Source organism: Pungitius pungitius, chromosome 2 (genome assembly GCF_949316345.1).
Source record: "Pungitius pungitius chromosome 2, fPunPun2.1, whole genome shotgun sequence".
In the NCBI taxonomy this organism is placed as follows: domain Eukaryota; kingdom Metazoa; phylum Chordata; class Actinopteri; order Perciformes; family Gasterosteidae; genus Pungitius; species Pungitius pungitius.
Window position 1 is genome coordinate 25,530,442 of NC_084901.1, and position 24,021 is coordinate 25,554,462.

Consider the following 24,021-nt stretch of genomic DNA (forward strand, 5'->3'; position numbering starts at 1 on the left):
TGGTCTCCTGCCACCAACCGGAGCAGACCCGTCCTCGGATGTAGGAACCTTGGATGCAGCCGTGGGCCCTGATACCTACTTGAATGGTTTCTCTTCCATCAACTTTGATCAACTGACTTCTACAATTTTGAAATCCAACTCTTAAAACTTATCTCTTGGATCCGATTCCAACTAAGCTGCTTAAAGAAGTTTTTCCGTTAATTAGCACAACCCTACTGCACTGTAAAAAAAGATCCTAATTTTACGGGAAATAACTTTACATTTTTACAGTAGTTTTCCCATTTTTTGTAATTACGTAAAAAACGCTTTGAAAATAAAGATATTATATGTAAATTAACAGTCCAACTGTAAATTTACATGTAATGCTAATAATGACAAATTAAATTTTTTTCCCATTTTTTAATGGAAGAAATACTGTAATAATTTTAGAGTATTTTCCTGTTTTCTTAAATTACATTCAAATCACGTAAAAAAACGGTCAAATGACTGGCAGCTGCGGCTGCCAGAAAAAAACCTTAAAATTAAGTTAAAATCACTTAAATCAAATAAAGTGCGAAAACTATAAATATACAGGAATTTTCTTTAACAATGTTACAGAAAAACACATTATTTTATAGATTTTTCCTGTTGTATTCTGATGAAACACCTTTTAATAAAGAGATATCACCAAATATTCTGCCGCAAAAAATGTTAATTTAATGATTTTTACTGTATTTTTAAATTCAAAAACAATCAATAGATCTCTAAAAGATGTCATTTTACAGATTTTTCAGGTATTATTACGATCAAACACCTTGTTAGTGATATCAAGTTTTGCAGTAGAACACTACCATTTCACAGATTAGTCCTGTAATAGATTTAATGTATTCAGGTGTACATTCACAATATCAAGCAATTATTCAAAAACAGTTCTCCAGGGACCCCCAAGAGAAACAAAACATTTAAATTGTCTATCTGTCACTAGCTTGACAGGGGGCTCCACTTAATTTGTGCTTATATGACAAACATTCCACTAAGGTAAATCATAAGTTTTATATTAACGTGTATTCAAACACAAATTGTGGATTTCAATTTGGCTTTTATTATTACATCAGACCTAATCCAGTCTTATTTTGAAGTAGATGCAAGAATGATACATTACGATTTATGTCTTTTACAGCAACTGCAGACTGTTGTCCGGTGTTGTAGTTTCCCAGAGCAAAACACTTAACCTTTAACTGCTCAACCTTTAACTGCTCATTGTCAAGTTGCTATTGATAAAAGCTAGAATGTTTTGTAATGTAAGATGCTGTAAATTTCAACCTCAAAAGGATTTTTTTCCCAAATCAGATTTAGTGGGAACTTACTATTAAAATTGTTCACAATAATCAATGTTTCATAAACGATAATAACACAAAAGACCGTGAAAGTTCAAACAGATACTGCCCAGTTCAACCGAACGCGGGCCACTGAGTTTGACACGTTTGCAATAGAGCATCTTTGGGATGTGGTGGAATGGGAGCTTCGTGCCCTGGATGTGCATCCCACAAATCTCCATCAACTGCAAGATGCTATCCTATCAATATGGGCCAAGATTTCTAAAGAATGCTTTCAGCACCTTGTTGAATCCATGCCATGTAGAAAAGGCATTTCTGAAGGCTTAAGGGGGTCAAACACAGTAGGTGTTCCTAATAATCCTTTAGGTGAGTGTATACCAAGATTTCACTAAATGTTTGATCATAAAAGTTTGGTTTAAAGTTATGGAAAAGTCATGAATATCTATTGGTCAAAATGTGTATGAACCCTGTGTTCAGAATATTGAAAACGTTTGATTTCCACATTCTAGAAATTGTGCAGTTATAAAATAGCTTGGATGCTACAGTTTATGTCCACATGGGCACCTCCAGATCGTGTAAAGAGGCTGAGTTTGCCCTAATGATGGAGGCCTGATTCTGCGAAAGTGGCTGCCCACAATGGGCATCCTGAGGCTAAAGAGGGTGTCCTTAGCCCTTGTGATGGAGGGCCAGTGCTGCTGCAGTGCATGAAGTCATGGGCATACGTAATCCGGCTAAAGACTGCATTTAGACAGGGGAAGGGAGGGCAGTAGTGGTAACACTGGCGTTGTTACAGTGGTGTTGGCCGGCTTTAATTCCTCCACTTAAGCCCGGACCCAGAGTTCCAGTAGTGGCGAATGTGCAATCGAAAATCAACGGTGTTCGCAGCCTTAAGTCAGCCTCTTGAGCCTCCTGATAGACTGGGTGCACATACACAAGGATTTCACAAAATGTTTGGTTGTGGAAATTTGGTTTAAAGTTATGGAAAGGTCATAGTCCCGCCACTGGACTTGTTTTATAGACACCCCAAAAATCCAAGTGAATAAAACTATGTTGCAGGGTGGTCCATCTATGAGACAACAGATGGTGTCTTGTGTTATGTCCTCCCAGAACTGTCTAAGCGCATTAGTGAGCTCCTGTAGTCTGAGGAGCAACTTGGCCCTGTCTGATAGACTGAAAAATGTTGTGCATCAGCGTATAGGGTCGGACTATGGGTTTCATCCCGATACCTAATGGAAATTTGTTTGTGAGCCTGTAGTTATTATTACCAACAAATAAAACTAAATGCACATATTTATTTTGTTTATTTTAAAACTAGTCATGTTTTCCTACAATTGCTATTGGCTTTCTCAACATGTTGCTTTGAACAAGATGGGATAATCTGCCTGTCAACTGGCCAATGAGAATAGTGCGCGCTCACATTTCAAATGACTCTGTTAGAGCGGGAGGCTGCTACCGGAAAGGTGCTCCTCGGCGCCGCAGCGCAGCACGGCTGGAGTATTTCAACTTCACTTATGGATGCGAATTTGAGTTGTGGGATGTCAACGGACCAGACTGGAATATGAACACACAGGATCTGTTCACTTCAGTAAAGAGAATTTATATCCTGCAAAGATATCAGGTAAGAAAACATTTACCCTGTATTTTCTGAAACAACCTAACAGAATTATGTTTTGTGCTGATGTTCTTAAGTTATGTAGCCCAGTCTATAAATATTTGTTTAATGTTTAAAACGTTACTACGTTAAAATCTCCTCGCTGTTTAAAACAGTTTACAGTCGATTAAATATGCAATAGGCGGATGAACGGACGTAACGTTATGCCGTTTATATGAGGAGTTCGGTTAACGTTAGCTAACGTTAGCCGATAGCTAACGCTAGTGTGTTAAACTAGCTACGGGTAACGTTAGCTTGTTGGCATGAAACATACTTGATTTTACACACAGGATCTGTTCACTTCAGTTATTTGAATAAACTACTTGGTTTATTCAAATAACGTAACGTTAAATGTACAGTTACTGCATCTGTAAACGGATTGTAGCACAACTGCAACAGGCATAACGTTACACATTTGCCTGAGGACGTTATATTTATTTGGAACACAATAAACGAATATACTCATATTGAAGGTAGGGTGCGCAGTTACTGATTTATTAACAGTATGGATGTTATTAAAGCAATAAGGTGAGAGGATGTAGTCTGACAACAGTTCAAGGTTGTTTGTTCCGATGCAGCTGCACAACTCTTACGTTATTGAAGATAAAGTACCTTATTTCTTTTGTAAAAGTTTACCAGCGACATTATAAATAGTAAGTAAATAGCTGTCTTTCATCACAAAATAGTTGTAGCCACCAAACCTTGTTAATCTCATTTCAGTAGTCTAGAAATGTGTGGGGGGATTTAGGGAAGGGTGCATTATTCAGCATTAATGTACTGTTCACCTTGACCTGAGTATTTAAATAATGCACACCCAATATTATAATAATTTAAAAAGATGCATGTCTTAAATTCTACGGTTGAAGTTTTGAAGTATAATTGACAGTTTTCTTCACTGTTTCAAACTACTTGACACAGCAAAGGCCGCTAGCCCGTGATCTCATGAGAATGCTGAAGAACCAGGACTGACAACATGCCACCGGATTGTGGCGTACAGAATTAAACCCAGGGACAGGTACGCAAAAAAGAGGCAAGATATACACAGATGGAATCGTTCTAATATAAAAAGTGAACAGGTCTGAATACTTATATATGTGTAGTGGCAAATTCTTTCTAACACTGATAACTGCTAATTATAAGAAACTGTCTTAAATTTTTCAGATTAAGCATTGGAACAACGTGGGGAGAACAGACACGCAACAACACCCAAAGTCCATCACTAGTAAGTAAAAACGTCACCCAAATGACAATACATGTGCAGCATTTAGAAAACACACTGCAAATTCAGGCCACACAGTACAGAAAATACAGAAAAAGATTAAAGTGTTTCCAGGGGACACTAAAATTTGATGAACACTGCTTGGACAAGCTTGTTGTTGTGACTCCTGAAGTTATGAAGTCAGGTTTGTGTATAATTTGTTTATGTTCATGTTGTGGACTTGCATCATGCTACTGATCTACGTTACATAAAGTGTGCTGCATGCACCTCGCAGGACCTTGCAGAGTGGAAAAGCAGAATTTTATTTTTATATTTGAGATTTCACAGATTGGAAACTTTAATCCAGTTCAACAGTGGAATGACGGTCTGTAGCCTGCATAATAATCATATAGACATTATTAAATAATCAATACAATTCAAACAATATTCTGAGTTATAGCTAACAGTAGGCCAAGATTCCCAGGAGATCTCCTTCCTTAAATAACCCCCATACAGACAACTATCTTGTGAAATGTACACACTCCACTACCATCACCACCACGGATTAAGGTAATGCTTATATGAAGGCTCAGTGTTCCCCTTGTGTTACAACTTTGGGGAGGCAGACGGATTGGCTACAATTCTGCGACCCCCCCCTAACCCCCTTGAGTTGCGTGCAGTGGTCAACAAAAGTCAGTTCACAGAGTAAATATAAGGATAGTCATCTTCACCACCTCCTTGGAGACAGAGGGGCCGGGGGGGGGATTCGGGGGAGGTGACTGCACAGCGCTGCGCGGTAACGACAAACGGTTCGCGGGCATGCGCGGCGGGCACGATTAAAAAGCCTAACGGGCCGTAGTTTGCCCATGCCTGGGACAAACTCTCAGCTGCACGTGCTCGATTCCACCTGCAAGTGGATCACTGAATTCCCGTCCGACAGGAAGCAGCACGTGAAGCTGGGGAAACATGTCTCTGCCTCTCGGACCATCAGCACCGGTTCCCCCCAAGGCTGCGTTCTTTCCCCTCTGCTCTTCTCCCTGTACACCAACAGCTGCACCTCACCAGTCCGTCAAGCTCCTGAAGTTTGCCGATGACACCACCCTCATTGGACTGATCTCTGGTGGTGACAAGTCCGCCTACAGGTGGGAGTCTGCCCACCTGCTGACGTGGTGCACAACCTGGAGCTCAACACGCTTAAGACAGTGGAGATGGTTGTGGACTTCAGGAAGTACGCAGCCCCACCTTCTCCCCTCACCCCGTGTGACTCCCCCGTCACCCCTGTGGACTCCTTCTGTTTCCTGGGCTCCATCATCACCCAGGACCTCAAGTGGGAGCCGAACATCAGCTCCATCACCAAGAAGGCCCAGCAGAGGTTGTTCTTCCTGAGGCAGCTGAAGAAATTCAACCTGCCAAAGAGGATGATGGTTCACTTTTACACGGCCATCATTGAGTCAATCCTCTGCTCCTCCATCACCGTGTGGTACGCTGCAGCCACAGCCAAGGACAAGGGCAGGCTGCAGCGTGTCATCGCTCTGCAGAGAAGCTGATTGGCTGCAATCTGCCGTCTCTCCAGGACTTTGAAGCGGGCCAGAAAGATTGTTGCCGACCCCTCTCACCCCGGACATAAACTGTTTGTGCCCCTTCCATCTTGCGGGAGGCTGAGGTCCATCAGGACTAAGACCTCCCGCCACACTAACAGTTTCTTCCCATCGGCAGTTGGGCTCAGAGCCCGGGTCCCCCCCGATTGACTCTCACTCCATGGACTTGCACTGTCACTTTCACTTGTCACTCATCACTTGTGTTTATCTGTTTAGTTGGTGCACTAACTCAATTTCTCAAATTTGCATTCTTATTTTTTATTTTTATCTATATGTCTTAACTTACTAACCCATAGCTTTCTAACCCATAGCATATTTTTTTATCTTATCCCTTTTTTATTTGTTGTCCATTGTCGTAATGTTTGCTGTTTTGCACCAACCGCCAAGTCAAATTCCTTGTATGTCTGACATATTTTGCCAATAAACGATTCCTGAAGGGAATGACCTTAACACAGTAAACAGTAAAGATACGATATTTGTTTATATTTCATAATTCATAGGATTGGGGCAGCAAAGTGAACAGTGCACACAAGATACATGGTAAACCTAGCTGCAGATAATACAATCATAGTTGGTTGGATTGATTTCGATGTGTAAATTAGGTTTGTTTTGTTTTGTTTAGCTACAAGTGTGTTTACCTTGCTATGATACGTCTGATAAGAAGTGTTTAAAGGAATGGTAAAAAAAATGAAAGCCTACTTTCTATGGAAATTTCAATGAATCTTATTTTGTTCTTTTTCTCTTTTTTCCCCCCCAGATGCACTAAGGATCAGGCTGATAAGAGGGATTTTGGACAATTGGTTTCTATCTGCACAATGACTTCTGGTAAAGATTCATTGACCTTTTGCGGTATGTTTTGATTTTACTTATTAATACACTGCTTAGTTGGGATTCAAAGTGTAATGTTTGTGCTCATATATTATCAAAATTAAATTGAGCCACCTAGGGTCTGGAGAATATTATGGATAACTGTATAATACTGAATTGGAAAAATCCCTTCAGCTCAACAGCCTAATGTGTTGCTATCTCCACCTGTTTTTCAACGGTGAGGTCAACAGTTAAAGATAGAGAAATGCCATTTTTAGTTTTTAAATTCTTCCCAGAGGGCTCTAAAAAGCTGTATGTATGAATAATCAATTTATATTTGATAATTGAATTTAAATTTTTAAATCAATAGTGGTTTAATTGAAACATTGGAAATCTTCTAGATGTATCAATTTATCTTGTTATTTTCACAGTAAAAATGAAAAGCTTATATTTTTTTAAAGAATGTGTGTTACAAGAAGGATCTGTAAGAATCCAGTGTTTGATGCTAAAACTTTGTAATATCCCTTTTTTGAAGCTGTTTGATCCTAATAAAATGGGAAGAATGTGTAAAGTAACATTTTTGGCCTCAAATTGTTTTGTGTTATCCCTTTATTGAAAGTGTTTAATTATATTAATACAAGAGAAAACTGTAGAATAATAGTGTTTAACTGTACAACCTTTAGAGAAATTATGTTATTAACAGTGTTTCACTGAAATAATAAAGGAAAGGTTTGTAGAATAACAGTTTAACACTAGAACTTTTTGAGATATCATTTAATTGAAAGGGTTTCATCATTTTAAAAACAGGAAGAATATCTAAAATAAACGTTTTTTTAACGCATTGTTTTTAGCAATATCCCTTTATTGAAGGTGTTTGAACGTAGTAATACATGAATAATATGTAAAATAATAGTGTTTTACTGCAGATTTTTGTGTGATATCACTTCATTGAAGGTGTTTCATCATAATAAAAAGGAAAAATATATAAAATAACATTGTTTTTATGCTGAATTTTTGGCAATTATCTCTTTATTGAAGGTGTTTGATCATAATAATACAGGAATAAGCTGTAAAATAAAGGTATTTTAATGCATTGTTGTTCAGCAATATCCCTTTAATGAAGGTGTTTGAACGTAGTAATACATGAAGAATCTGTAAAATAACAGTGTTTTACTGCAGATTTTTGTGTGATGTCACGTCATTGAAGGTGTTTCATCATAATAAAAAAGGAAAAATACATAAAATAACATTTATTTGATGCTGAATTTTTAGCAATTATCACTTTATTGAAGGTGTTTGATCATAATACAGTAATAAGCTGTACAATAAAGGTATTTCCATATATAAACTTAAATGGAAATAACCGTAAATGTATGGTTCTTGCAATTTTTTTGAATTACAGTATTTTACCTTAGTTTTAGGTGTTTTGCATGGCAGCCGTAGCTGCCAGTCATTTACCTTCTTTTTACGGGTTTTTTTTTTACAGTGTGGATATTATGAATCTGTCATTGTTGACAGAACATGTACCACAGTCCTTCAAGGTAGCTGTAATTAAACCTCTTAAGAAACCTACTGTCACACTCGGGCTGGGGCAGGTTGCAGGGAGGACTCAAGCGCAGAGTTTTTCCAATCAAAGTGCGCCCCCAGACGTCACCTACTCTAGCTCCAGAGGTGTTGCCTAACTACAGACCCATCTCTAATCTTCCCTTCCTCTCTAATATCCTTGAGAAATCTGTCACAAATCAATTATTAGACTTTCTACGAGGATTTCCAGTCAGGATTTTGAGTGCATTACAGGACAGAAATGGCACTGGTGAAAATTACAAATGATCTCTACTTGCATCAGACCAAGGACTTGTCTCTTTTCTTGTCTTGACACCATCGATAACTGTATCCTGCTTGTTACGTTTCCTTCGGTTAAGAGGGAAACGCTGACATCCAATGGAGGAATAAAACAGGGACCGTGTGAGGCAGTTAAAGAAAAGTAGATTTATTTACAAAAAGGAACATAACTGGTAGGTTGGAAAAAGGTGTGGGGGGGGAGAGTGTACTGTGGGGGTTGTGCCAAACAAACTTATCAAAGTACAATAAAACCAGGCCTAGCTCAACTCTGTGGAAAGAAAAAAAAAGGAAAACAAAAGACCTGACTCTTCTACAAATGTTCAAAATAACAGAAATACATCGGTGGCAACAACCCATAACCTAGTGGAATAACAACAATAACTCTGCGTGTATGTGGGTGTGTACAGGGTACCCCAGCCTTACCTCAGTCCCACTTCCCCCACCACAAACCTCAATAGTAAAAAAAAAAGCAAGAGCGAGAGAGAGCACAGTGAGAGGCTTTATAGTTGCCCTCCATATCGGATTGGCCGGAGTGTGGGCCAATACCGGGGTGCTCTGGAGGCAGGGCCAGCCAATACTCCGCCCCTCACCTGCAGGACAAACAAAAAAAAAGGTGAGGGCAAGAGAGGCACACATCTCTACACGTAACACTGCTGCAGAGAGACTGGAACACTTGATTGGCATCAAAGGAACTGCACTCAGCTGGTTTAAATCGTATTTATCGGATCTATCCCAGTTTGTGTTTGTGAACGGTGAATCATTGAGGACAACCAATGTTGGTGACGGAGTCCCACAAGTTCTGTGCTTGGACAGATTCTATTTACCCTGTATATGCTTCCTTTGGGCGACGTTATCAGAAAACACATAAACATAAACTTCCATTGTTATGCAGACGATACTCAACTTTATCGATCAAGCCAGAATACACCAACCAGCTTGTTAGACTTCAGGATTGTCTTGGAGACATCAAAACTTGGATGACCTGCAACTTCCTGATGTTAAACTCGGAAAAAACGGAAGTTATCATGATAGGCCCAGAGCGCCTTCGAAGTCAGCTGTCACGTGATACAGTCTCTATGGATGGAATTGCTCTAGTATCCAACAGCACCGTCAGAAATCTTGGAAGTTCTCTTCGACCAGGATATGTCCTTCAACTCTCATATAAGGAAAACTTCAAAGACTGTGACACGGGCGTGTGGCGGAGCCAAATGCAGCACAACGGCACAGAGTGTTTGGTTAACGCTTTTATTACACACGGCCTCACAGCAGGCGTTCGGGCACAATGAGAGGCAGGGCAGAGTTCGGTACTCAGGATCGGGGAGGAGATGCCGGGAGACAGCTGGTGCGAACGCTGGGCCGGTCGGGGATCCGGGGCACCGGAGCAGAAGCGCCGGGCAGTCCAAGGGACAGGTAACAGAAACCCGAGGCGCTCAGGCAGGACTCGTGGTCGGGGACAGAAGGCTGACGTGCTCACCGGGGCGGAGACAGACGAACGGGTCGGGAACGGGTCGGGAACAGGCAGGGTCGAAACCGGGAGATCAGTCCAAGGTAAAGTGCTGGAGAGACTTGCATGACGCGAAGAACAATCTGGCAATGACAGGCTGGGTGTGCAGTGCTTATGTAGCGGGGCTGATTGTGAATGCGAAGCAGGTGTGGAAGGCAGGAGAGTGACTGATTGTGGATGCGGGGCAGGTGTGGAAGATCGAGCTGGCAGGTGAGTGTGACAGACTGCCTTTTTTCATCTACGTAATATATCGAAAATCAGGAACTTCCTGTCTTAAAGTGATGCAGAAAAACTAGTTCATGCATTTGTTGCTTCTAGACTGGATTACTGTAATTCTTTGTTATCAGGCTGCTCTTGTAAATCGCTTAAACCTCTCCAGTTGATTCAGAATGCTGCAGCACGTGAATTAACAAGAACTAAGAAATGGGATCAAATAACTCCTGTATTAACTTCTCTGCACTGGTTTCCTGTTAAATCAAGAATAGAATTTACGTGCCTACAAGGCACTTGCTGGTGTCTTATCTTAAAGAGCTTGTTACACCGTACTGCCCTACAAGGCATCAGCGCTCCGTAGATGCTGGGCTCTTTTGTGGAACCAGCTTCCACTTTCAGTCCGGGGGGCAGACTCGGTCAGCTCATTTAAGATAAAGCTTAAAACATTCCTCTTTGATATTGCTTAAAGTTAGGGCTGGCTCAGGTTAGCCTGGAGCAGCCCTTAGTTAAGCTGCTCTAGGCTTAGACACACCGAGCCCCTCTCTCACTCTCACTCTCTCCTTCCACAATCATCCATTTTTATTAATGTATATCACTAATTCAGCTTCTTTCTGGGAGCAGTGGCGTATCCAGAACAGCTTTACTGGGGTGGCCAAGATGGGACACAAAGCTAGTGTGGGGTGGCCATGGTAGACGGCGCTGTCCCCATTTAAGCAGCAATTTAACAGAACCTATATACAACCTGTTACATATACATAAACAATTGTAACAAAAACCAAACAAAGTATATACTATGAAGTAATGTTATGTAAATCTTTAAACTCTCATGAACAATAGAGGATTCTAATAATAGTAACAAAGTGCAATAGAGGTAGCTAGTTCTTGCTTTTGCTCATTCTGCTGCTACAAAATGCTTTCACATAGGGCCAAGACCACAAGACAAGACTTAAAGTCTAATGCAATGCCACCAGACCAAATATAACTAAAGGGTTAAGGTGCTTCTTCATAATGTAACTGTTCATAAACAGTTGTAACATAAACCAAACAAACCTTAACAACACAAAAACAAGACCATTGGACAAATTCTGGGTTCATCCATCTTACATCAGATGAATTCTCCTGTTTTGGTGATTGGTAGCAAAAAGTTTAAAAATAAATTTGTCCATGTGAAGTGACTTTGCTCTTCTAGACTCAATGCTGAGAACACCCAGGTTGCTTAGTCTGTCATCTGTCATTTTTGTGCGCAAATGGGTCTTGATGAGTTTAAGAGCTGAGAAGCTGCGCTCACATACGGCACTGCTTACTGGGAGGGCTATGGCTATCTTGCACAGACGAAAATGTGTGAAAAACATCCTTATGAGGTTCAAGGAACACCTCAAGTTCAACATTACCGGACAAGTTCGGCATTCCACTTTGCTGTTTCCTTTGCAAAAGCCTCCTTGTCTGGTGGAGTTCATGACTGAGATCTTCAGAGTCACTTTCATAAATTTATCCCAGGCGAAAGACTGCTTCCTATTGAAGGAAACATCTGCTTTTGGGGTCCAAAGTTTGTAATTTCACAATTGTCTTTGGAGAAGCGCCTGTCTAACTCTCTAAGTATGGTGTCCACATCGGGGTAGAAGATTGTCTTCCTAAAGGAATCCTTGTCACCATCGTTACATTTGCGCTGACCCCATGTAGAGCTTATGACAGACCCACCAAGTCAGGAATTTGAATGCAATTTGCTATGCCTCTGCCTATTTAAATGTCTAAAAATATGTGAACTGTGAAGATGAGCTAATTGATACAAAAAAAAGTCCTTTATCTCCAAGAGCAAAAAGTCTTTTAAACAGACCTTAAATCACAGAGCAGATAAATAAGTTACAGCTCTCACAGCCTCAGTACGACCATTACTTTGTTAGTTAAAAATGTAAAACTGGCCCTAAATCAGTTGTTCAGCTGTCATCATTGATTGACAGCATTTCTCTTGTGTTGACGAACTTGACCAACTACCTGTCAGATCTGGGGTGTCCACAGGGGTGGCCAATGAGCTTTCAGCTTTCATTTTCCCCATTGTCCGGAAGTTCTTTGTGCTTTCTCGCCTAGCAGGTCTCCGTAGATCATACTTTCGTGCGGACCCCGGTTCTGACTCCTGGCACGGCTCTGCTGACACCTGCTGCTGCCGCCATCATTACTTAAAATATGATTCATATTACTGTCATCATAAACCAACATCCTTCTGCTCTCCCTCCCCACAGAAGCCTCTGTGGATGGTGGTTGTCCCTGCAGTGGTCCTGCCGTACACTTGTTCTGCTACTTGCAATTACTTGTATCATCTCTGTTAGAGGAATTGAATGTATTGTTGATTCTGTACACATGACAAGTGACATCCATCCCGGGAGAGGGATCCCTCCTCTGACGTTCTCCCTAAAGGTTTCTTCCCTTTTTTCACCATTGAAGGGTTTTTTCATATTTTGGGGAATTTTTCCTGTGCCGATGTGAGGGTTTCGGGTCAGAGGATGTTGCATGTGTACAGACTGTAAAGCCCTCTGAGGCAAATTTGTAACTTGCGATTTTGGGCTATAGAAGAGAGAGAGAAATTCTTTTTAAAAAAGGGTTTCAGGTGCTGTGCAATCTGACCCTGGTGCTGGCTCCTTGACGCAAGTGACACTGGGTATGTGTATTCAATGCATTACTAGTCATTTTATAAAGGGTTAAATATGGCTGACTATGTTCTGCAGTAGAGGGAAATACAGTGTTCCTGTTGAAGCCAGCACACAATCTCCCACACAGAGGTCAGTATGAAGCAGACAGAACACCATGAACATAACCTTCTTCATAAGAGTTCTGCTTTACATTGGCTAGGGTGAAGCAAATGAAGACACTCTGTCTGTGTGTTCTGAGACAGTTGCTGAGGTGAATGGGCTTATTATTATGGCACTGTGGTGGCGGGCGTGGTTTCAGCCCGGGTGCAGGAGAGAGGGGGAAGGGGATTTTGTCTGTCCCTAAAAACTCTGTCTTTACGACGTGCTCCTCTAACAATTTGTGCTGAGATGTCCGCAGGATTTGGAAGAAAAGGTGAAGCCATTGCAATGATTGCAACAGAGAACGGAAGCGGAATTAATTACATCACCTCTATGTTTCTTTGCCCACTACTGATTAGTCAAACTTCTGACTGAGGTCTCGAATGCAGAACTTAACCTGCCCCGGAGCAGGTTAGCCGTGCAGCGTAAGATACCATGGCAAAGAATACAGATTGAAGCTGAGCTACTTTCATAGTACCTAAAACCTATGGTTGGTGGAAACTAAACTGAAACATAGCGGGCCAGTTACCTAAACCAGCTTCATGGTACAGGCCCCTGCAGTCTGGAGTCCTATGAGCTAACACTGCATGTCTTTGCAAATTCATTGTGCGATTATCAGGCGCGTTCATCACACACCCACCCCCCCACCCACTGAGTTGGGATTAAGACTGCAGATTCCTTGCCAGACTTTTAAAAATAAAGCAAACCCCAGGTAACTGCTCTCATTTCTAAAGCCGCTTTCTCTTCTCTCAAATGAGCCTCTACAAGAAGCCCAGCTTACATCTCAAGTGTGGCATTTTTGCAATTAAGGACACTTGATGGATATCACACCACAGTCAGGAACTTGTACAATGTCTACTACTATGCCCCTGACCCTGAAATGCTACTTTGAGTTGCATTTTTACTTTACTGCAGATTTTTATCAAACTCTTCATTCCTGCACATAAAGTGCAAGAGAGTGGCTCATTTGTCATGTGTGGGATTCTTCCTAATCACATCAGTGCAATTGATCTAGACACACGGGTGTTACTGTGTCAAACGGGATTAACATCCCAATTCACAGCTTGATTTACACACACACTCTGTACTTTCTGCAAGTGGAATCTATCCTAAGTTTATCAGTGCCCAAAGCCTGCTCCTGCTTTCTCCTTCCAAATGGGAAGGAGGCAGCAGGAGCCGGCGTCTTGACTACCCGGCTTACTTACAGTAAGGCCATAGTAGACAATTATCTAGCTACTGACCTTAATCAACTTTAGAGCCATTAAGGCCGACTGAACGGGGAGACAAATGAAGGGCCTTAAAGAAAATCTGAAATGAGTGTGGTCAGGTGTGATGGAAGAGTGAATCAGGTCCGCCTGCTGATGAGAAATATTTTTATTGGCAACGTTGTATCTCTCCAAGACCAAAAAATTCCCAGTGCCTCGCTTCTCAGCTGCTAGGAAAGGTAAATGCGTTTATTCAATTCAATTCATTTTATTTTGTATAGCCCAAAATCGCTAATTACAAATTTGCCTCAGAGGGCTTTACAGTCTGTACACATGCAACATCCTCTGTCCCGAAACCCTCACATCGGCACAGGAAAAACTCCCCAAAATATGATAAACCCTTCCCTATCCCTTCAGGGTAACCACAGAAGATTGATGGTTCTAATAGATGTATGCAATGACTATCAGAATCAAATTTACACTTTGTACGACCTTAGCTATTTTACTTAGTTACATTTTAGCAAAACGTGTGAATTTGAGTTTGTTGTTACCATTACATGCAAATAGATTGTGTATATGTATGGCTTTTACTGTGAGAGGTAACTGCCTTTTTCTTAATTCTGGCTACAGAGCCTCTGTGTTGTTGTAAAAATTAAATGTGCTCCTTTTGACACGTAATATGGCCGTTCTGTATCAATGTCCAACTAAGAAAAACTGAGAATAAAGTATTGATTTGTAAATTCAAATCATTGAAAAAAAAGTCTGCTTGTTTAAGACATTCAGGTCAAAGGATTTATCTGAACACAATTTATTATATAAAATTCGTAAACAGTTTCTCATCCTCTTGACTTGAATGAAATAAAAATGATTTCATTTAAAAAAAAAGGCTTCACTTCTGTTTCATGCCTAACTTGTCATGTCCGTTTTTCCATAGATAAGGACACCATGCAAGGGGTGTTGGCCTCATTTATTGGTTTGATGGTGACTCATTTTTATCCCCCAGGTTATGAAAAGAAAGGCTCTTAGTAAATGCAGCTTCCTCCTGACATTGTAAAGCATTTGAGACAAGAGTCACTAGTGATTAGTGCTGTGATGCCGCCTCTGCGGCTGCTCTCACTTCCATCAAGAAGCGATCAACTCAAGCCTTGGACTTGGACATGTATACCTTATTTGAAAATATACATTTGATATAACTTTCTGTTGACCACTGAAAAACTGAAGGACATTAAGCATCCAACAAAGGAACAGCAATGAAGCTTAGGCAGAGACTTTTTGATTAAAATGATTCACAATGATGATGGTACATTGTATTGCTAATTGTACGGTGTGGGTTGTTCTGGTTCCGGACAAAGGAACTTGACACCAGGGTGAAGAGTTCAAATTAGTTTTTATTTTTCCCGTTCGCAGTATAATGCGCCAGCGTCCCGCTCGCTCGTTCGCTCACACCTCCTTGCACCCTCGCCTCCACCTCCTGGGACAAAACGGCCCCCAACCCTCTGTCTGACGCGTCGGTCTGCAGAACAAACGGGAGAGAAAAGTTAGGTGTGTGGAGGAGCGGCTCCCCACAGAGAGTCTGTTTTACCTTCTCAAACGCCCGCTGGCACTGCTCCGACCACTGGACCGGATCTGACGCACCTTTCTGGGTCAGGTTGGTCAAGGGGCTGGTGAGGTCCGCAAAACCGGCGATGAACCGTCTGGTGCGTGAGGACGCACCTGCCCCCTCCCCCCAAGTGGTACCCCAAATACCGTACCTCCCTCCGTCCAACTGCACACTTCCCCGGGTTGGCGGTGAGCCCGGCCCGCCTCAGCGACCCCAGCACTGCGTCCACCCGCCGCACATGCTCCGCCCAGGTGGTGCTGTGGATAATCACATCATCCAGGTATGCGGCCGCATATGCGGCGTGCGGGCGCAGCACCCTGTCCATGAGCCGCTGGAACGTGGCCGGGGCACCGAACAAGCCGAAGGGAAGCATGGTGAATTGGTACAAACCATACGGAGTGGAGAAAGCCGTTTTCTCTTTGGACTCTGACGACAGGGGAATCTGCCAGTAGCCCTTAGTCAAATCCAGGGTCGTAAGGAAACTTGCAGTGCTCAGCTGGTCCAGGAGTTCGTTGACCCGGGGTATTGGGTAGGAGTTGAATCGTGACACGTCGTTCACCTTGCGGTAGTCCACGCAGAACCGCACAGTCCCATCCTTCTTGGCCACCAGAACGATGGGGCTGCACCAGGCACTGTTGGACTCTTCTATTATCCCCATCTCCAACATAGCCGCTAATTGCTCCCAAACCACTTTTCTTTTGTGTTCGGGTAGTTTATAGGGTCGTGACCTTACCGTCACCTCCGGGGGAGTGTCGATTCGGTGCGCCATCAGGTCAGTCCGGCGGGAGAACACATCAGCAAACCGCTCCTGCAACTGGGCAATGTCTGCTCTCTGGTCCTCAGAGAGATGACCCTCACACGGGAGCGGGGTGGGATTAGCCGCTTTTGGCACCTCAGGCCCCAGGTCCTCTCTTTCCGATACTGTGGAAATCAGAGAAACAGACTCCACCTCCCTCCAGGCTTTCAGGAGGTTGAGGTGGTATATTTGTGTAGCACCGCCTCATAATCAACATCCCCCACCCGGCGTGTGACCTCGAAGGGCCCTTGCCACTTAACCAGGAGTTTTGAGTTGGAAGAAGGAAGTAATACAAGTACCTTTTCTCCCGGTGTGAATTCTCGCAGCCTGGCTTCTCTGTTGTACAGCCATTGTTGTCGTTTCTGGGCCTGGAGCAAATTCTCCCGTGACATCCTACCCAGTGTGTGGAGCTTTGCTCGCAGGTCCAGGACGTACTGGATCTCGTTTTTTCCGGGGCTCTGACCTTCCTCCCAGCTTTCTTTAATAAGATCCAGCACCCCTCTTGGTGACCTGCCAAACAGAAGCTCAAAGGGGGAAAACCCTGTGGAGGCCTGGGGGACCTCCCGGACTGCAAACAACAGAGGATCAAGCAATTGGTCCCAATTGCGTTCATCTTCGCTAATAAATTTACGGATCATGGACTTCAGTGTCCTATTCATACGTTCCACCAACCCGTCAGTCTGGGGATGGTACACGCTTGTGCAGACCGACTTAATGGCCAGTAACCCGGAAAGTTCTCTCAGTGTGCGCGACATGACAAGGTGCCCTGGTCTGTTAGAATCTCTTTCGGGATTACAACCCGGGAGATGACCTGAAACAGAGCCTGCGCGACGCTCTTTGCAGAGATATTGCGCAATGGCACTGCCTCCGGATATCGTGTTACGTAATCCATGAGGACCAACACAAAGAGATATCCACGTGAGCTCCGGTAAAATGGCCCGATTAGATCCATGCCAATTCGCTCGCATGGAACCTCCACCAAAGGTAGAGGCCGCAAGGGGGCCCTCGGAATGGCTGGTGAATTGACTTACTGACACTCCGGGCAGGACGCACACCAGCGGCGCGCGTCTCCCCGGATGCCTGGCCAATAAAATCGGGTCATTATCCGGTCTAGTGTCTTCCCGTATCCCTTGTGACCCGCCATCGGATTATAGTGAGCCGCCTGGAAAATCATTTCCCTGCGACTTTTTGGCACCAGCATCTGGGTGTTTTCCTGCCCTGTCCGAGTGTCACGACTCACTTTACACAGTCTGTCCCTAATCAACGAAAAGTGCGGATATGAAAAAAAATTCCCGTTTCCTGTGGAAACTCCAGCGGTGATAAAAATTGATAGTCAACTGCTGCGCCCTGACGCAGCAGTTGACCATCAATTTTTATCACTTGGTCGTAGGCTGAGTGTAGAGTATCGTCACAAGACTGCTCGAGTGGCAAATCTTCCATGGAGCGGAACTCGGGAACCGCTGGAGTTTCCACGGGAGGCTCCGCCGGTTCCCCCTCCCCCTCGGCAGCGTCGGACGACCTCACGTCACCGCTGAGCACAGCACACGTACCGCATGTCCCTGTCGTGTCAGGATCGGTGCTAGTGCAGGCGGAAGCAGGACTCAAATGCAGATTCTTCTGACGTGCTCTTTATTCAAAAACAAAACCTGGACGTGCTCCAACAACGAGTGACGTTAGACAATGACGCGACAAAGGACAACTGGCACACAGGGCTTAAATACACAAGGGAGGTGCAGGTGATTGGACACAGGTGGAAGCAATCAGGCAATCACAGGACAGGAAGTGAAGTTACCCAGAGACACGAGACACAAGAAAGCTACAAAATAAGACAAGCAGACCCAAACCGTGACAGAACCCCCCCCCTCAAGGACCGAATTCCAGACGGTCCTAAAGGAGGGTGGAACCCAGAAAAACAGACAAGGGAGGGAGGGCGTGGAACCCGACAACCCCCGGCCGCCCAGGGGACTCCAAGGGTCGGCGGTACGGTGTCAGGTCCCTCCGGCCGGGATGACCGCCGGACCTTAGGGTCTCGGGGGGCCTGCCGGGTCGGCGACCGGGCCTCAGGGGCCTGCTGGGTCGGCGACCGGGCCTCAGGGTGGCGGGGGGCGCCGAGCTGTGCGGCTCCGGCGTCGTCGTTGCGTGGGGCGCCGAGCTGTGCATCTCCGGCGCTGTCGTGGCGTGGGGCTCCGGCCCAACCCCTGACCCCACCCCCCCTTCAAGGACCGACTTCCAGGTGGTCCCAAGAGGGTGGGAGGGAGGGGTCATGGTCAGGCGCCGCGGGGCCGGGACCGGGGGCGTGGTTCTCGGGGCAGGAACGGGCGCTGACGGGGTTCTCGGGGCAGGAACGAGCGCTGACTAGCGTCTCGGGGCCGGAACGGGCGCTGACTGGCGTCTCGGGGCCGGAATGGGCGCTGACGGGCGTCTCGGCGCTGGAACGGGCGCTGACGGGCGTCTCGGCGCCGGAGAGACGGGCGTCGGGGGGCCCACTTGGGCTGGGACGGGCGTCGTGGGTCCGGGTCAGGAGCCGGGGCTGGAGGGGTTTGTGTCCTCCTCCTCCCCGAGCTCTTTTTCCTCGGGTTGAGGATGTCCCGCAGCTCGAGGCACGCCTTCTGATAACTTCTGGGCCCAAAAATGAAATCAGTTTTGCGAAGAAAAAACGGGCTCCTCACATCCAGGTAGTCCGGGCCCAAGTCACACCAGGAGTCTGCTGAGTCCTTACGTGGTCGCGTCATTCTGTCAGGATCGGTGCTAGTGCAGGCGGAAGCAGGACTCAAATGCAGGTTCTTCTGACGTGCTCTTTATTCAAAAACAAAACCTGGACGTGCTCCAACAACGAGTGACGTTAGACAATGACGCGACAAAGGACAACTGGCACACAGGGCTTAAATACACAAGGGAGGTGCAGGTGATTGGACACAGGTGGAAGCAATCAGGCAATCACAGGACAGGAAGTGAAGTTACCCAGAGACACAAGAAAGCTACAAAATAAGACAAACAGACCCAAACCGTGACATTTCGGTCGTGAATGCACCCCCGCAGCCTGCCCCATTAGCGTGTTAAATCCCGCCCAATCCGTCTCCAAAATTACGGGGTTCGTCAGGTGGGAGCTAACCGCGACCTTTATCCTATATTTTTTTCCCCTGAACCTAAGTTCTACGGACACTATGGGATACTTGTGAATGTCCCCGTGCACACACCTAATTCTCACCCGCGATGCCTCCACCAATGCCCCGGGCCGAACCAGGCTCTGACGGATCATAGACTGAGAACAGCCCGAATCCATCATCGCCTGGTGTATACTGTTGGGGAAGAATTTGATGAGCAGCATTTGTGTGTGAGCCCCTCAGGACTGTGGGGTGACCTTTCTTGGGAAACCTGTGACCTGTCCGAGTTTAGGATAGCCTCCGGGCTAAACAGAGAAGCCAACAATTGCCTTGACTAATCTATATCCTGAGGGTTATCTGTATCTTGGGTTGTTGATTGATTGGGCGCCACCAAGGGGGGTCAGGAGTGTGGACTTATGACCTTCTGGAATGTTCCTCTTAATCTGTCCTGAGGGTTAAGGGGGAGGGGCTGGCAGGGGTACCTTCTCAGCTCAGGTATAAAGACTCTCGGTTTTCCTCTGTTCCTTTGTCAGATCTTCCTGCTCCTCTGAGGGAGAAGGAACAATCTGTCCCTTTTCAGCTGAATTGTAGTCATTTGACTTCTGTCTGTACTTACGGCTTGTGTTGATGATTTCTGTAATCTTTATCATTTTTCTATATTCTAGTTAGTAATAAATATTTAATCATAAAGCAAGTTCAAGATACTTTTGATTTCTCACAAGGCTTCAATCCACAAATTTCCACCACATATACCCTCCTGGATTCTTACCGGAACGTGGTACGTCGCTCGTGGGCCGGGGGAGGGTGCTGGAGCGCCGGCAACCCGGATCACCTGCCCCACCACCATCAGCGGGCAATCTCTCCGGAGGTGTCCTGGCTGCCCGCACCTCCAGCACGCCTGCCCTGGCGTTTGAGACACTCAAGAATGGCGCCGCCATCTGCTGCGGTCGGTGGGTAGTGTGCTGGGGGGAACGCGGCCCGTCACGCGGTATGGCTCCTGGTCGGGTCGCGATCGATGCTTCCCCTTTGCCTCCTCGCCCGCTGGGATGCACCGCCAGATGGTCGTGGGCCGGTGATACTGCACCCACGCCGCAGTCCGTTCCGGGAGCCCCACCATAAGCTGCTCCAATACCACCTTCTCCATTACTGCCTGCGCCCCACCCGGCCCTTTCGGCAGCAACCATTTGGCCGCGGCTTCCTTGAGCCGCTGCCCATATGCACACGGCCGGTCCTCCGGCCCAAGCCTGGCCTCGCAAAACCGGCGGCAGTGGTCCTCCGGGAGCAGTCCCAGCCTGTCCACCACGGCCTTCCGCATGGCCATATACTCCCGTCGTGCCGCCGGTGGGAGTTGTAGCATTGGGGGGATCTCTACTCAGAAAAGAACGTTAGGCGCCAGACAGACAAATAACCCCTGTTATGTACTGTCAATTTATATTTTTATCATCTGGTAAAGTTCACCATATTGTACCCCCACCCCTACAAAAGTATAAATACACCACATACATAAACAAGGAAGCCCATGTAGTTAGGGGAAGCAGTTGTATTTAAACTGAAAAATATATCCCCATCAAAAACACAAAGGGTACAGCCCTACAAAAGAATCACATTATTTTTACACAGTAGATCAAATGGACTGTCTTTCTTTTATAAAGTCACGGGGTAGGCGTCCGTGAAAAGAGACTGTTCAGGTCCAGTAGCCGGCGTGGCCGGTGTGTGTGAGTGTGTGTGTGTGCTTAGCTTGGGGGGAGTCAGGCGAGCAGTTCAGCCGGGCTTCTCAGTCCTGCTCGACCATCGCTCTGTGGCCCACCATGGTCCAGGGCAATCCACCAGTTCTCCAGCCGGTTCCCTTCCTCAGTCCGTGTCAACTAGGATCTGTTAGTAGAGTCCTATTTGGACCCTCGAGGTCCAGCAACCAGTAATCTTCCACGGTTTCTGTTCTTTCTCCTCTCACTCCTCTCATGCAGCCTCTGTCAGTTACCTTTTCCACCAGGTGTCCCCAATTTGTTCCTCGCCCCGCCTTCTTTATTTGTTATGTCAGGTGGGAGGAACAAATCAGCAGCTTTGGTCTGCTACAGAGTCCCATGGCCGCCGTCTGCGCTTCCCCCATCAGGAGCGATAACAGCCGCACCGGCCACTCTTCCTCCGGCCAGCCACACGCCCCCGCCCCCGCCGTCGCCGTCGCCTCGAAGGCCTCCAGGTATGCCTGGACATCATCCTCCGCTGTCAGCCGGTGGAGTGTCACCCCGCCAACGCCGCCATCCCGGGCGCGGGCGGGGGCGGGGGTGCGGCTGGCCGCCCCGTGAGCTGCTCCAACGCCTGGGCTTGGAGCGCCCCCAGGTTGGCCTCCGCCTGGTCGCGCTGGATGGCCGCCAGCTCCCTGATCATCCGACCCAGTGCCACAAACGGCTGGGTCGGTATCCCCTGCCGGTTGTCGTCCGTCATTGTACCCCCTCCACTTTTGGCGCCACTGTAACAGCTGGGTTACTAGGGGGAACGGAATGGCTCGCAGTTTCTTTATTATCACACTGGTTTCTCCGACTTACTCTCGCCACTCTCTCTCCACTCGCTTCCGTCTCACTCTTAAATAGACAGGGAGGCATATTTTCAATTGCCCTCAGCTGGAGGTTCATTACCTCCACCATTCCCCGAGCCACTCTCCCTCTGCAGCCGAGCCGAAACCACGCCCGCCACCACAGACCTGAAAGCCGACAAGGACTTCCTACTCGCCCAAATTAAGGAAGCCCCCAGCACACTTGCATCTTCTGGGAAAGGTACAAATGCACTACAATTAACATTCATGCAGTACTAGTTGAACCAGAAATATAAATAGGCTGGGCACAGAGTGTAAGATTATTATATACAATTGCATTGTTGTTACAACTGAGATGTCCAATTGAGTGGAAATACTATTTTCCCAAGCCCTTCCAAAACTTTTCCTATATGACCTGATAAGTCTCTGGTGATTGGATTGCTACACAGAAAATGATTTAAACTTTTGCCCAAGCTAGTAATGTTAGCCACTGAGAGAGTAGAGCCATCACTGTATGCTACAGCTAATGCTCTACTAACATTTTAACAGACACACACACACACACAAACTGTTTCACTCACTGTTACTGCTGCTGCTAAAAAAATAACTGAGCTTTCCTGCCAAAATTCCTGTAAATTGCTCTGGGAGTATAACCAGAGTGCAATCGCTTTTCGCTCCCCCAAACAAACTCTGTGTGTCAATCAATCAACTACAGTGCAATAGAAAAAATAAGAAAGAAAAAAAGAAATAAGAAAATAATAATCAATGTAATTATCTATACCAATCCCTCTTCTTGTACATGTGCAGTTGTCTGCTCTCAAAAAAGTGACTCTGCATAAAAAAGTATATTCTTAGTTTTTTGGTTTGTTTACTTCTAATCATCTCTGCTTCTCCACCTACCCCCACTTTGCTTCCTCCAGGCAGAAAGACTGCTCCAGAACCTTCTTCATCTTTGACTTCAACATCGACATCTCCCTCCTCAGACTCAAGCTTCTTATCATCCTCAGAAGAAGAGAAGAAAAAGTCCAAGAAGTAAAAAAACCCACCCTGAATCATACAGTCGTTCAAGAAGTAAGCAGAGATATTATATAGATATGATATTATAACAGACTTTATAATCACTTTTATAACAAAGTTGACCGCTGCTTAACCTTTTATGGATTACATTTGTATGAAAAGCAACTACTTCCATGGGCTTTGTTAATAATAATTAGATGGAACTAAAGATGATATATCGATGTCTCGCTAATGGTATATTTTAGTAATCATTCTAAGAAATCAGTGATTGAGATCTTTACAGCCTTAGCTCTCTTGATCTCCTCAAGTTATTCTATGATCTTTTTTTGTTAGATATTTAACCTCTGAAACAGAAAAATATAAGAAAGAAATCGACTTACTGTACCATCCTAGTTCACTGTGCATCCTCTATCCATTATATGGTTTTTGTTTGGTACAGGCAGGTAAAAAAGGACATTACTTCCTGGGCATCCTCTTTCTAGGCTGGTGAAGGCAGATATTGCTAGCCACAGAGTCGGGTAGCAAAGTCTAATATAACCAGCCTAGAAGAAGGATGCAAAAGAAGGATCCTTTCTCATCTGCTAGTAGTACAAAACCTATAGGGTGCCAAATCAACAATGCCAGTATAAGTATTCAAAGTGACCTATTTTGTTTGTTTTTCTGTTGTGTTCTTAAGTAACCACAACAGATGGAGTGCTCCGTCGCTATAAGAATGTCCTTCGGATCTTCAAAAAGTGTGGATCCATGAAGAAAGCCTTCGCGAAAATGAATATTGATCGAAACACGATTGCACGCACAGCTATAATTGCTGAGCTTGCAATTAAAAATGGAAAGCTCCTCCCAATAATGTATAAGTA

General features: G+C 45.1%; 1 long non-coding RNA gene across 1 annotated transcript; it reads left to right on the forward strand.

Moving 5' to 3' along the window:
* The first annotated feature begins 3,895 nt into the window (after positions 1 to 3,895).
* Positions 3,896 to 6,799, forward strand: LOC119199464 (uncharacterized). Its single transcript, XR_009942697.1, has 3 exons — positions 3,896 to 3,982; positions 4,129 to 4,189; positions 6,521 to 6,799. It is a non-coding gene; the product is annotated as an uncharacterized LOC119199464 (long non-coding RNA).
* The last annotated feature ends 17,222 nt before the right edge of the window (positions 6,800 to 24,021 follow it).